Source organism: Carassius auratus, unplaced genomic scaffold (genome assembly GCF_003368295.1).
Source record: "Carassius auratus strain Wakin unplaced genomic scaffold, ASM336829v1 scaf_tig00214428, whole genome shotgun sequence".
NCBI classification, from domain to species: Eukaryota; Metazoa; Chordata; class Actinopteri; order Cypriniformes; family Cyprinidae; genus Carassius; species Carassius auratus.
In genome coordinates, this window is record NW_020527654.1 from 16,910 (window position 1) to 28,863 (window position 11,954).

An 11,954-nucleotide genomic window follows, 5' to 3' on the forward strand; every position below is an offset into this window, starting at 1 on the left:
GAAATGTGTAAAGGAGAAGATGTGATTTTATTACAAGAAACTAACTGGAGGGAAGAGTACATGACTGAAATAAGGAAAAGTTGGAGCGGAGAGATTTTATATAACAATGGTGATGGGAGGCTGGGAAGAGGAGTTGCAGTTTTAATAAAAGAAAACAGTGGTGTATCGTGTAAAACAATATATAATGACATGGATGGGAAATGTATTGCGGTTGAAATGGAGTATGAGGAGAAAAAAGTTATTTTAGTAAATATTCATGCACCAACAGTAGAGAATGAAAAAAAGGAATATTTTAATGTATTAAGAGAATTTTTAAAGAAACATAAAGAAGTTATTATGATGGGTGATTTTAATACTGTTTTCAGTAAATTAGAAATGGGAGAGGGAATGGTTTTTAAAAATGATAAAGGAAGAAAAGAACTGAAATTATTAATGGAAGAAAATAATATAATTGATGTATGGAGAGAAAGAAACGAAAAAAAGAAAGAATATTCAAGGAGGCAATTAGTGGGTAATTTTATGTGTAAGACTAGGATTGATTTTATTTTATGTACAAGGAACATTGAAGGATTTATCGGTAATATTAAATATGAAGAATCAAGCTTAAGTGACCATAAACCAATTTTTATGCAAATAGACTGGAGTTCAGTGAAGAAATGGCCGGGGGTATGGGTTTTAAATGTAGAGGTTTTGAAGAATGAGGACTATGTGTTAAGTATTAAAGAAATTATTGAAAAAGAAAAGGAGAATGGAATGTACGGCGAAGATAAAAGGATATGGTGGGAAAATGTTAAATATTTAGTTAAAAAATTCACAATAAAGTACAGTAAATTAATACAGAGAAGTAAGAGGAAGAAGGAGAGAGAAATAAGAGAAAAATTGGAAAAAGAATTAAATGAGAATGGGAAAGATATACAAAAAATAAAAGAATTGGAGGGAATATTGAAAGAAATGGAAGAGGAAAAATATGAAGGCGCAAGACTAAGAAGTAAAGCTAAATATACTGTGGAGGGTGAAAAATGTACAAAGTTTTTTTTTGATTTAGAAAAAATAAGAGGGAAGGCTGGTATGATTAAAGAAATAAGAGGGAAAAATGGTGTAGTTGTGGAAACTAATGAGGAAATATTAAAAGAAATAAAGGCATACTATGAGAACCTGTTTAGTACTGAGGGGGTGGGGGAAGAAGAGAAACTGGAGTTACTGAGGCAAATAAAAACAACAGTAGGAGAAGTAGACAAAAAAGAGTGTGATGAAGAGATTAGAGAAGAAGAGATTAAAAGAGCAATAAGTGAATTAAACAAAAATAAAAGTCCAGGTGTAGATGGTTTGGGGAGTGAATTTTATATAGTTTTTAAAGATTTTTTAACTAGCATTTTAAAAGAAGTATATGTAGAGGTGTTTAAGAAAGGAGAATTAAATCAAAGAATGGGAATGGGTTTAATGAAATTGATATACAAGAGAAAAGGAGAGAAGACAGATTTAAAGAACTATAGACCGATTACAATGCTAAATACTGATTTAAAGATTTTATCTAAAATTTTAGCCAACAGATTGAAAGAAGTCATGCCGAGTATAATTAAAACTAACCAAGTGTATGGAGTGAAAGGGAGAGACATAGCAGATACAACTATTAGTATAAAGGATATGATAAGATACATACATGATAGCAATAAAGATGGGTTTATTATCAGTTTAGATTTCGAGAAAGCTTTTGACAGGGTGGAGCATGGTTTTTTATTTGATGTTTTAAAAAGTTTTGGTTTTGGAGAGAATTTTATGAAATGGATTAGGATTTTATACAAAGGCGCAATAACAAAAATTAAATGTAATGGGTTTTTAACACAGTGTTTTAAAATTACTAGATCGATAAGACAAGGATGTCCGTTGTCAGCTCTTTTATATTCTTTAGTTGCAGAACCTTTGGGATTGGCTGTAAAACATGGAGAGGGGATAAAAGGCATAGGCATCGAGGGAGGGGAAAGTAAAATTTTTCAGTACGCGGATGACACAACATTATTGTTAAAGGATCTGAAGAGTGTGGAAAATGCAATTAAAATTGTACAAAAGTATTGTAGGGGATCAGGAGCTAAAGTAAATGAGGACAAAACGCTGTATATGAGATTTGGAGGGGCACCGGTTTTAACAGAACATTTTACCTTTAAGGAAACTAAAGAAATGAAGATTTTAGGTGTTTTAATGGGGAGGGATGAAAAGAAAGCAGATGAAACTATGTGGGAAGAAGCTTTAGGAGGGATTGAAAGAAGATTGAATTTTTGGAGAATGAGAACATTAACTTTGAAAGGGAAGGTTTTAGTTCTTAATGTTTTAATGGTTTCGAAATTGTGGTATATTTTATATGTGTCATCTATGCCGTTGTGGGTAGAAAAAAGGCTGAAAAAATGTTTTTTAGATTTTTTATGGGATGGGAAGCCACCAAGAATAGCATACAACACTTTAATAGGAGCAGTGAAGAAGGGAGGACTGGGGTTAATGGATGTGGTGCAAAGAAAGAACAGCTTGAGAGTGAAAATAATAAAAAAGTACTTGGATGAAGAAAACGACGTGGCATGGAAGAGAACAATGGGGCATTTTTTAAGTAAGTGTAGTAATTTTAATTTGGGGGACAACATTTTATGGATGAAAGTAAAAAAATGGATGACGGAGGGGCTGCCAGATTTTTATAAAGAACTGATGGGGGCATGGGGCAAATTTTTAACGAATGTGCATTTTAAGCCACAAGGCAGAGAGAGCATTTTAAATCAGCCTTTATTCTTAAACAACGGCATTTTAAGTCAAGGGAAGGAGGTTTTTTTTAAGAAGTGGTGGGATGTGGGAATCACGAAAGTCAGAGATGTTTTATATGAATTCAAAGAGGGGTTTTTACCAGTGCAATACATTGTGGATGTGATGGAGGAGGCAAAGGAGGATTATAGCAGACGAGAGATAACAAACAAGTATGACGTAATTAAGAATGCAATACCTCAAGAGTGGATAAACAGAATTGACAACATGGAAGAAGAGAAACCTAGGAAAGATGTGTATGTGAGGCTAGGGGAAAAACTGTGTGCTTTTAATGAATGTACTGTGAAAATGTTTTATTGTGTTTTTAGAGATACTGTTTTTAAGAAACCTGTTGTAAAAGAATACTGGATACGGTTGTTCAATGATGTAAAAGAAGATAATATATGGGGGAACATGAATGGTAAAATTGTACAGACGAAACTGGAGAATATGGAGTATTTTATCAGGAACAAAGCAGTATTCACAGATGTGATTTTAAACAAAATTGGGATGGAGGAAAGTGCCACATGTAAAGTATGCCAAGATGCAGATGAAGGGTTTTTACACTTGTTTTTATATTGTGATGAGCTGAAAGTTTTTAATGAGAGATGTAAAAATATGATTTTAATTTTGAGAGGAGTTGAAATTGGGGAATTTGAGTGGGAAAAGGTGTTCATGTTGGGAATTAATGAAAATTGTAAAAACAAGAAGATCATTAATTTACTTGTGATGTTGATGAAAAGTGCGGTATGGGAAAGAAGAGTAGTGGTGAAAAAAGAAAATGTTTTAATTGATGTGTGGGGAATGTTTAGGAGAAAAGTTGAGAAATATGTTGAATGTCTGTTTTATTACTTTAAGTTGGAGGGAACAATGAATCTTTTTAATTATGTTTTTACTCAGGAGGTCTTAAAGGTTTTAAATGACCTGGGGATGGAATTGTCATTTTTAAAAGATTAAACAATGGAATGAGTGTTTTTTAGTTATAATTTGTAAGATGTCTGACAGCCCAAAACTTTAGGAGTGTCTATGTTAAAGAAAGCATATTATGTACCTTTGTATGTTAATATTTGATATGTATGTTTGAATTGAACAATTTCTTTAATAAAAAAAAAAAAAGGCTATGCCAGATCATGTCTGAGCTCAGAAGCTAAGCAGGTTTGGGCCTAGTTAGTAATTGGATGGGAGACCCCCTGGTAATACCAGTTGCTCTAAGATTTTTGTAAATTTTTCACAAATTATATAATAATCTTGAAAAAAAAAAGAGTCAATGCCCATTCTTTGAATCTTAGCAGTCATGGACCTGTTTAGTGTCTGGATGGGAGACCGCCTCGGAATACCAGGTGCTCTAATATTATTGGAAATTCATTACTAATTATATAATAATCTTAAAAAAAAAAAAAAAAAAAAGAGTCAATGCCCGATCTCTTAATCTTAGCAGGTATTGGCCTGGTTAGTGCTTGGATGGGAGACCGCCTGGGAATACCAGGTGCTTTAAGCTTTAGGGTTTTCTTTCCTACTTATATAATGTACCGGCGATTAGATTGGCTGATCTTTAAATAGCTCTCTCTTTGCAGCAGACTTCGCTTATGGCCATACCACCCTGGCTATGCCAGATCATGTCTGAGCTCGGAAGCTAAGCAGGTTTGGGCCTGGTTAGTAATTGGATGGGAGACCCCCTGGTAATGCCAGTTGCTTTAAGATTTTTTGTAAATTTTTCACAAATTATATAATAATCTTAAAAAAAAAGAGCCAATGCCCGATCTCTTAATCTTAGCAGGTATTGGCCTGGTTAGTGCTTGGATGGGAGACCGCCTCGGAATACCAGGTGCTGTAAGCTTTTGGATTTTCATTCCTACTTATATAATGTATGGGCGATTTGATTGGCTGATCTTTAAATAGTCTTCTCTTTGCAGTATCCTTCGCTTGCGACCGTAACAACCTGGCTATGCCTGATCTCGTCTGCTCTCGGAAGCTAAGCAGGTTTGGTCCTGTATAATGTACCGGCGATTAGATTGGCTGATCTTTAAATAGCTCTCTCTTTGCAGCAGTCTTCGCTTATGGCCATTCCACCCTGGCTATGCCAGATCATGTCTGAGCTCGGAAACTAAGCAGGTTTCGGCCTGGTTAGTAATTGGATGGCAGACCCCCTGGTAATACCAGTTGCTTTAAGATTTTTGGAAATTTTTCACAAATTATATAATAATCTTGCAAGAAAAAAAGAAAGGAGTCAATGCCCCATATCTGAATCTTAGCAGGTATGGGCCTGGTTAGTAATTGGATGGGAGACACCCTGGTAATACCAGTTGCTTTAAGATTTTTGGAAATTTTTCACAAATTATATAATAATCTTGAAAAAAAAAAAAAGTCAATGCCCGATCTCTGAATAATAGCAGGTTTTGCCTGGTTAGTACTTGGATGGAAGACGGCCGGGAAATACCAGTTGCTGTAATATTTTTGGCAATTTTTACTAATTACATAATAATCTTGCAACAAAAAAAAAAAAAAGAGTAAATGCCCAATCTTTGAATCTTAGGAGGTATGGACCTGTTTAGTGCTTGGATGGGAGACCGCCTCGGAATACCAGTTGCTGTAATATTTTTGGAAATTTGTACTAATTATATAATTATCTTGAAACAAAAAGAGTCAATGCCCAATCTTTGAATCTTAGCAGCTATGGACCTGTTTAGTGTTTGGATGGGAGACCGCCTCGGAAAACCAGGTGCTCTAATATTATTGGAAATTCATTACTAATTATATAATAATCTTTAAAAAAAAAAAAAAAAAAAAAAAAGAGTCAATGCCCGATCTCTTAATCTTAGCAGGTATTGGCCTGGTTAGTGCTTGGATGGGAGACCGCCTGGGAATACCAGGTGCTTTAAGCTTTAGGGTTTTCTTTCCTACTTATATAATGTACCGGCGATTAGATTGGCTGATCTTTAAATAGCTCTCTCTTTGCAGCAGTCTTCGCTTATGGCCATACCACCCTGGCTATGCCAGATCATGTCTGAGCTCGGAAGCTAAGCAGGTTTGGGCCTGGTTAGTAATTGGATGGGAGACCCCCTGGTAATACCAGTTGCTCTAAGATTTTTGTAAATTTTTCACAAATTATATAATAATCTTGCAAGAAAAAAAGAAAGGAGTCAATGCCCCATATCTGAATCTTAGCAGGTATGGGCCTGGTTAGTAATTGGATGGGAGACCGCCTGGGAATACCAGGTGCTTTAAGCTTTAGGGTTTTCTTTCCTACTTATATAATGTACCGGCGATTAGATTGGCTGATCTTTAAATAGCTCTCTCTTTGCAGCAGTCTTCGCTTATGGCCATACCACCCTGGCTATGCCAGATCATGTCTGAGCTCAGAAGCTAAGCAGGTTTGGGCCTAGTTAGTAATTGGATGGGAGACCCCCTGGTAATACCAGTTGCTCTAAGATTATTGTAAATTTTTCACAAATTATATAATAATCTTGAAAAAAAAAAGAGTCAATGCCCATTCTTTGAATCTTAGCAGTCATGGACCTGTTTAGTGTCTGGATGGGAGACCGCCTCGGAATACCAGGTGCTCTAATATTATTGGAAATTCATTACTAATTATATAATAATCTTAAAAAAAAAAAAAAAAAAAAAAAAGAGTCAATGCCCGATCTCTTAATCTTAGCAGGTATTGGCCTGGTTAGTGCTTGGATGGGAGACCGCCTGGGAATACCAGGTGCTTTAAGCTTTAGGGCTTTCTTTCCTACTTATATAATGTACCGGCGATTAGATTGGCTGATCTTTAAATAGCTCTCTCTTTGCAGCAGACTTCGCTTATGGCCATACCACCCTGGCTATGCCAGATCATGTCTGAGCTCGGAAGCTAAGCAGGTTTGGGCCTGGTTAGTAATTGGATGGGAGACCCCCTGGTAATACCAGTTGCTTTAAGATTTTTGTAAATTTTTCACAAATTATATAATAATCTTAAAAAAAAAGAGCCAATGCCCGATCTCTTAATCTTAGCAGGTATTGGCCTGGTTAGTGCTTGGATGGGAGACCGCCTCGGAATACCAGGTGCTGTAAGCTTTTGGATTTTCATTCCTACTTATATAATGTATGTGCGATTTGATTGGCTGATCTTTAAATAGTCTTCTCTTTGCAGTATCCTTCGCTTGCGACCGTAACAACCTGGCTATGCCTGATCTCGTCTGCTCTCGGAAGCTAAGCAGGTTTGGTCCTGTATAATGTACCGGCGATTAGATTGGCTGATCTTTAAATAGCTCTCTCTTTGCAGCAGTCTTCGCTTATGGCCATACCACCCTGGCTATGCCAGATCATGTCTGATCTCGGAAGCTAAGCAGGTTTGGGCCTGGTTAGTAATTGGATGGGAGACCCCCTGGTAATACCAGTTGCTCTAAGATTTTTGTAAATTTTTCACAAATTATATAATAATCTTGCAAGAAAAAAGAAAGGAGTCAATGCCCCATATCTGAATCTTAGCAGGTATGGGCCTGGTTAGTAATTGGATGGGAGACCGCCTGGGAATACCAGGTGCTTTAAGCTTTAGGGTTTTCTTTCCTACTTATATAATGTACCGGCGATTAGATTGGCTGATCTTTAAATAGCTCTCTCTTTGCAGCAGTCTTCGCTTATGGCCATACCACCCTGGCTATGCCAGATCATGTCTGAGCTCAGAAGCTAAGCAGGTTTGGGCCTAGTTAGTAATTGGATGGGAGACCCCCTGGTAATACCAGTTGCTCTAAGATTTTTGTAAATTTTTCACAAATTATATAATAATCTTGAAAAAAAAAAGAGTAAATGCCCATTCTTTGAATCTTAGCAGTCATGGACCTGTTTAGTGTCTGGATGGGAGACCGCCTCGGAATACCAGGTGCTCTAATATTATTGGAAATTCATTACTAATTATATAATAATCTTAAAAAAAAAAAAAAAAAAAAAAGAGTCAATGCCCGATCTCTTAATCTTAGCAGGTATTGGCCTGGTTAGTGCTTGGATGGGAGACCGCCTGGGAATACCAGGTGCTTTAAGCTTTAGGGTTTTCTTTCCTACTTATATAATGTACCGGCGATTAGATTGGCTGATCTTTAAATAGCTCTCTCTTTGCAGCAGACTTCGCTTATGGCCATACCACCCTGGCTATGCCAGATCATGTCTGAGCTCGGAAGCTAAGCAGGTTTGGGCCTGGTTAGTAATTGGATGGGAGACCCCCTGGTAATACCAGTTGCTTTAAGATTTTTTGTAAATTTTTCACAAATTATATAATAATCTTAAAAAAAAAGAGCCAATGCCCGATCTCTTAATCTTAGCAGGTATTGGCCTGGTTAGTGCTTGGATGGGAGACCGCCTCGGAATACCAGGTGCTGTAAGCTTTTGGATTTTCATTCCTACTTATATAATGTATGGGCGATTTGATTGGCTGATCTTTAAATAGTCTTCTCTTTGCAGTATCCTTCGCTTGCGACCGTAACAACCTGGCTATGCCTGATCTCGTCTGCTCTCGGAAGCTAAGCAGGTTTGGTCCTGTATAATGTACCGGCGATTAGATTGGCTGATCTTTAAATAGCTCTCTCTTTGCAGCAGTCTTCGCTTATGGCCATTCCACCCTGGCTATGCCAGATCATGTCTGAGCTCGGAAACTAAGCAGGTTTCGGCCTGGTTAGTAATTGGATGGCAGACCCCCTGGTAATACCAGTTGCTTTAAGATTTTTGGAAATTTTTCACAAATTATATAATAATCTTGCAAGAAAAAAAGAAAGGAGTCAATGCCCCATATCTGAATCTTAGCAGGTATGGGCCTGGTTAGTAATTGGATGGGAGACACCCTGGTAATACCAGTTGCTTTAAGATTTTTGGAAATTTTTCACAAATTATATAATAATCTTGAAAAAAAAAAAAAAGTCAATGCCCGATCTCTGAATAATAGCAGGTTTTGCCTGGTTAGTACTTGGATGGAAGACGGCCGGGAAATACCAGTTGCTGTAATATTTTTGGCAATTTTTACTAATTACATAATAATCTTGCAACAAAAAAAAAAAAAGAGTAAATGCCCAATCTTTGAATCTTAGGAGGTATGGACCTGTTTAGTGCTTGGATGGGAGACCGCCTCGGAATACCAGTTGCTGTAATATTTTTGGAAATTTGTACTAATTATATAATTATCTTGAAACAAAAAGAGTCAATGCCCAATCTTTGAATCTTAGCAGCTATGGACCTGTTTAGTGTTTGGATGGGAGACCGCCTCGGAAAACCAGGTGCTCTAATATTATTGGAAATTCATTACTAATTATATAATAATCTTTAAAAAAAAAAAAAAAAAAAAAAAAGAGTCAATGCCCGATCTCTTAATCTTAGCAGGTATTGGCCTGGTTAGTGCTTGGATGGGAGACCGCCTGGGAATACCAGGTGCTTTAAGCTTTAGGGTTTTCTTTCCTACTTATATAATGTACCGGCGATTAGATTGGCTGATCTTTAAATAGCTCTCTCTTTGCAGCAGTCTTCGCTTATGGCCATACCACCCTGGCTATGCCAGATCATGTCTGAGCTCGGAAGCTAAGCAGGTTTGGGCCTGGTTAGTAATTGGATGGGAGACCCCCTGGTAATACCAGTTGCTCTAAGATTTTTGTAAATTTTTCACAAATTATATAATAATCTTGCAAGAAAAAAGAAAGGAGTCAATGCCCCATATCTGAATCTTAGCAGGTATGGGCCTGGTTAGTAATTGGATGGGAGACCGCCTGGGAATACCAGGTGCTTTAAGCTTTAGGGTTTTCTTTCCTACTTATATAATGTACCGGCGATTAGATTGGCTGATCTTTAAATAGCTCTCTCTTTGCAGCAGTCTTCGCTTATGGCCATACCACCCTGGCTATGCCAGATCATGTCTGAGCTCAGAAGCTAAGCAGGTTTGGGCCTAGTTAGTAATTGGATGGGAGACCCCCTGGTAATACCAGTTGCTCTAAGATTATTGTAAATTTTTCACAAATTATATAATAATCTTGAAAAAAAAAAGAGTCAATGCCCATTCTTTGAATCTTAGCAGTCATGGACCTGTTTAGTGTCTGGATGGGAGACCGCCTCGGAATACCAGGTGCTCTAATATTATTGGAAATTCATTACTAATTATATAATAATCTTAAAAAAAAAAAAAAAAAAAAAAGAGTCAATGCCCGATCTCTTAATCTTAGCAGGTATTGGCCTGGTTAGTGCTTGGATGGGAGACCGCCTGGGAATACCAGGTGCTTTAAGCTTTAGGGTTTTCTTTCCTACTTATATAATGTACCGGCGATTAGATTGGCTGATCTTTAAATAGCTCTCTCTTTGCAGCAGACTTCGCTTATGGCCATACCACCCTGGCTATGCCAGATCATGTCTGAGCTCGGAAGCTAAGCAGGTTTGGGCCTGGTTAGTAATTGGATGGGAGACCCCCTGGTAATACCAGTTTGCTTTAAGATTTTTGTAAATTTTTCACAAATTATATAATAATCTTAAAAAAAAAGAGCCAATGCCCGATCTCTTAATCTTAGCAGGTATTGGCCTGGTTAGTGCTTGGATGGGAGACCGCCTCGGAATACCAGGTGCTGTAAGCTTTTGGATTTTCATTCCTACTTATATAATGTATGGGCGATTTGATTGGCTGATCTTTAAATAGTCTTCTCTTTGCAGTATCCTTCGCTTGCGACCGTAACAACCTGGCTATGCCTGATCTCGTCTGCTCTCGGAAGCTAAGCAGGTTTGGTCCTGTATAATGTACCGGCGATTAGATTGGCCTGATCTTTAAATAGCTCTCTCTTTGCAGCAGTCTTCGCTTATGGCCATTCCACCCTGGCTATGCCAGATCATGTCTGAGCTCGGAAACTAAGCAGGTTTCGGCCTGGTTAGTATTGGATGGCAGACCCCCTGGTTAATACCAGTTGCTTTAAGATTTTTGGAAATCTTTCACAAATTATATAATAATTTGGCAAAAAAAAGAAAGGAGTCAATGCCCATATCTGAATCTTAGCAGGTATGGGCCTGGTTATGTCAATCTGGCAGTGGGCAGACACCCTGGTAATACCTCAGTTGCTTCTAAGATTTTTGGACCATTTTTCACAAAATTATATAATCAATCTTGGAAAAAACAAAAAGTCAATGCCCCGATCTTCTGAAACTAATAGGCAGGTTTTGCCTGGTTACGTACTTGGATGGAAGACGCGCCGGGAAAATACAGTTGCTGTACCATATTTTGGCAATTTTACTAACTTACATCAATAATCTTGGCACCAAAAAAAAAAAAGAAGCTAATGCCCAAACTCTTTGGAATTTAGGAGGTATGGACCCTGGTTAGGTGCTTGGAGTGGGAGACCGCGCCGTCGGAAATACCACCTTGACTGTAGATATTCTTTGGACATTTGTACTAATTATTATAATTATCTTGAAACAAAAAGAGTCAATGCCCAATCTTTGAATCTTAGCTGGCTATGGACCTGATTTAGTGTTTGGATGGGAGACCACCATCGGAAAACCAGGTGCTCTAATATTATTGGAAATTCATTAATTATTATAAATAATTCTTTAAAAAAAAAAAAAATAAAAAAAAAAAGAGTCAATGCCCGATCTCTTAATCTTAGCAGGTATTGGCCTGGTTAGTGCTTGGATGGGAGACCGCCTGGGAATACCAGTGCTTTAAGCTTTAGGGTTTTCTTTCCTATTATATTAGATTGGCTGATCTTTAAATAGCTCTCTCTTTGCAGCAGTCTTCGCTTTGGCCATACACCCTGCTATGCCAGATCATGTCTGAGCTCGGAAGCTAAGCAGGTTTGGGCCTGGTTAGTAATTGGATGGGAGACCCCTGGTAATACCAGTTGCTTTAAGATTTTTGTAAATTTTTCACAAATTATATAATAATCTTGAAAAAAAAAGAGTCAATGCCCATTCTTTGAATCTTAGCAGTCATGGACCTGTTTAGTGTCTGGATGGGAGACCGCCTCTTTATAACTACCAGGTGCTCTAAATATTATTGGAAATTTATTACTAATTATATAATAATCTTAAAAAAAAAAAAAAAAAAAAGAGTCAATGCCCGATCTCTTAATCTTAGCAGGTATTGGCCTGGTTAGTGCTTGGATGGGAGACCGCCTGGAAATACCAGGTGCTTTAAGCTTTAGGGTTTTCTTTCTACTTATATAATGTACGGCGATTAGATT

At 37.4% G+C, this 11,954-nt stretch overlaps 10 pseudogenes; all 10 read left to right on the forward strand.

Annotated features, from left to right (window-relative positions):
- The first annotated feature begins 4,363 nt into the window (after window positions 1-4,363).
- On the forward strand, window positions 4,364-4,482 carry LOC113092057 (uncharacterized; annotated as a pseudogene).
- A 1,265-nt stretch (window positions 4,483-5,747) lies between these two features.
- On the forward strand, window positions 5,748-5,866 carry LOC113092055 (uncharacterized; annotated as a pseudogene).
- Window positions 5,867-6,093: 227 nt separating this feature from the next.
- Window positions 6,094-6,212, forward strand: LOC113092064 (uncharacterized; annotated as a pseudogene).
- A 371-nt stretch (window positions 6,213-6,583) lies between these two features.
- Window positions 6,584-6,702, forward strand: LOC113092051 (uncharacterized; annotated as a pseudogene).
- A 351-nt stretch (window positions 6,703-7,053) lies between these two features.
- LOC113092060 (uncharacterized) lies at window positions 7,054-7,172 on the forward strand (annotated as a pseudogene).
- A 226-nt stretch (window positions 7,173-7,398) lies between these two features.
- LOC113092065 (uncharacterized) lies at window positions 7,399-7,517 on the forward strand (annotated as a pseudogene).
- A 369-nt stretch (window positions 7,518-7,886) lies between these two features.
- On the forward strand, window positions 7,887-8,005 carry LOC113092052 (uncharacterized; annotated as a pseudogene).
- A 1,265-nt stretch (window positions 8,006-9,270) lies between these two features.
- Window positions 9,271-9,389, forward strand: LOC113092056 (uncharacterized; annotated as a pseudogene).
- A 226-nt stretch (window positions 9,390-9,615) lies between these two features.
- LOC113092066 (uncharacterized) lies at window positions 9,616-9,734 on the forward strand (annotated as a pseudogene).
- Window positions 9,735-10,103: 369 nt separating this feature from the next.
- LOC113092053 (uncharacterized) lies at window positions 10,104-10,223 on the forward strand (annotated as a pseudogene).
- Window positions 10,224-11,954: the final 1,731 nt, after the last annotated feature.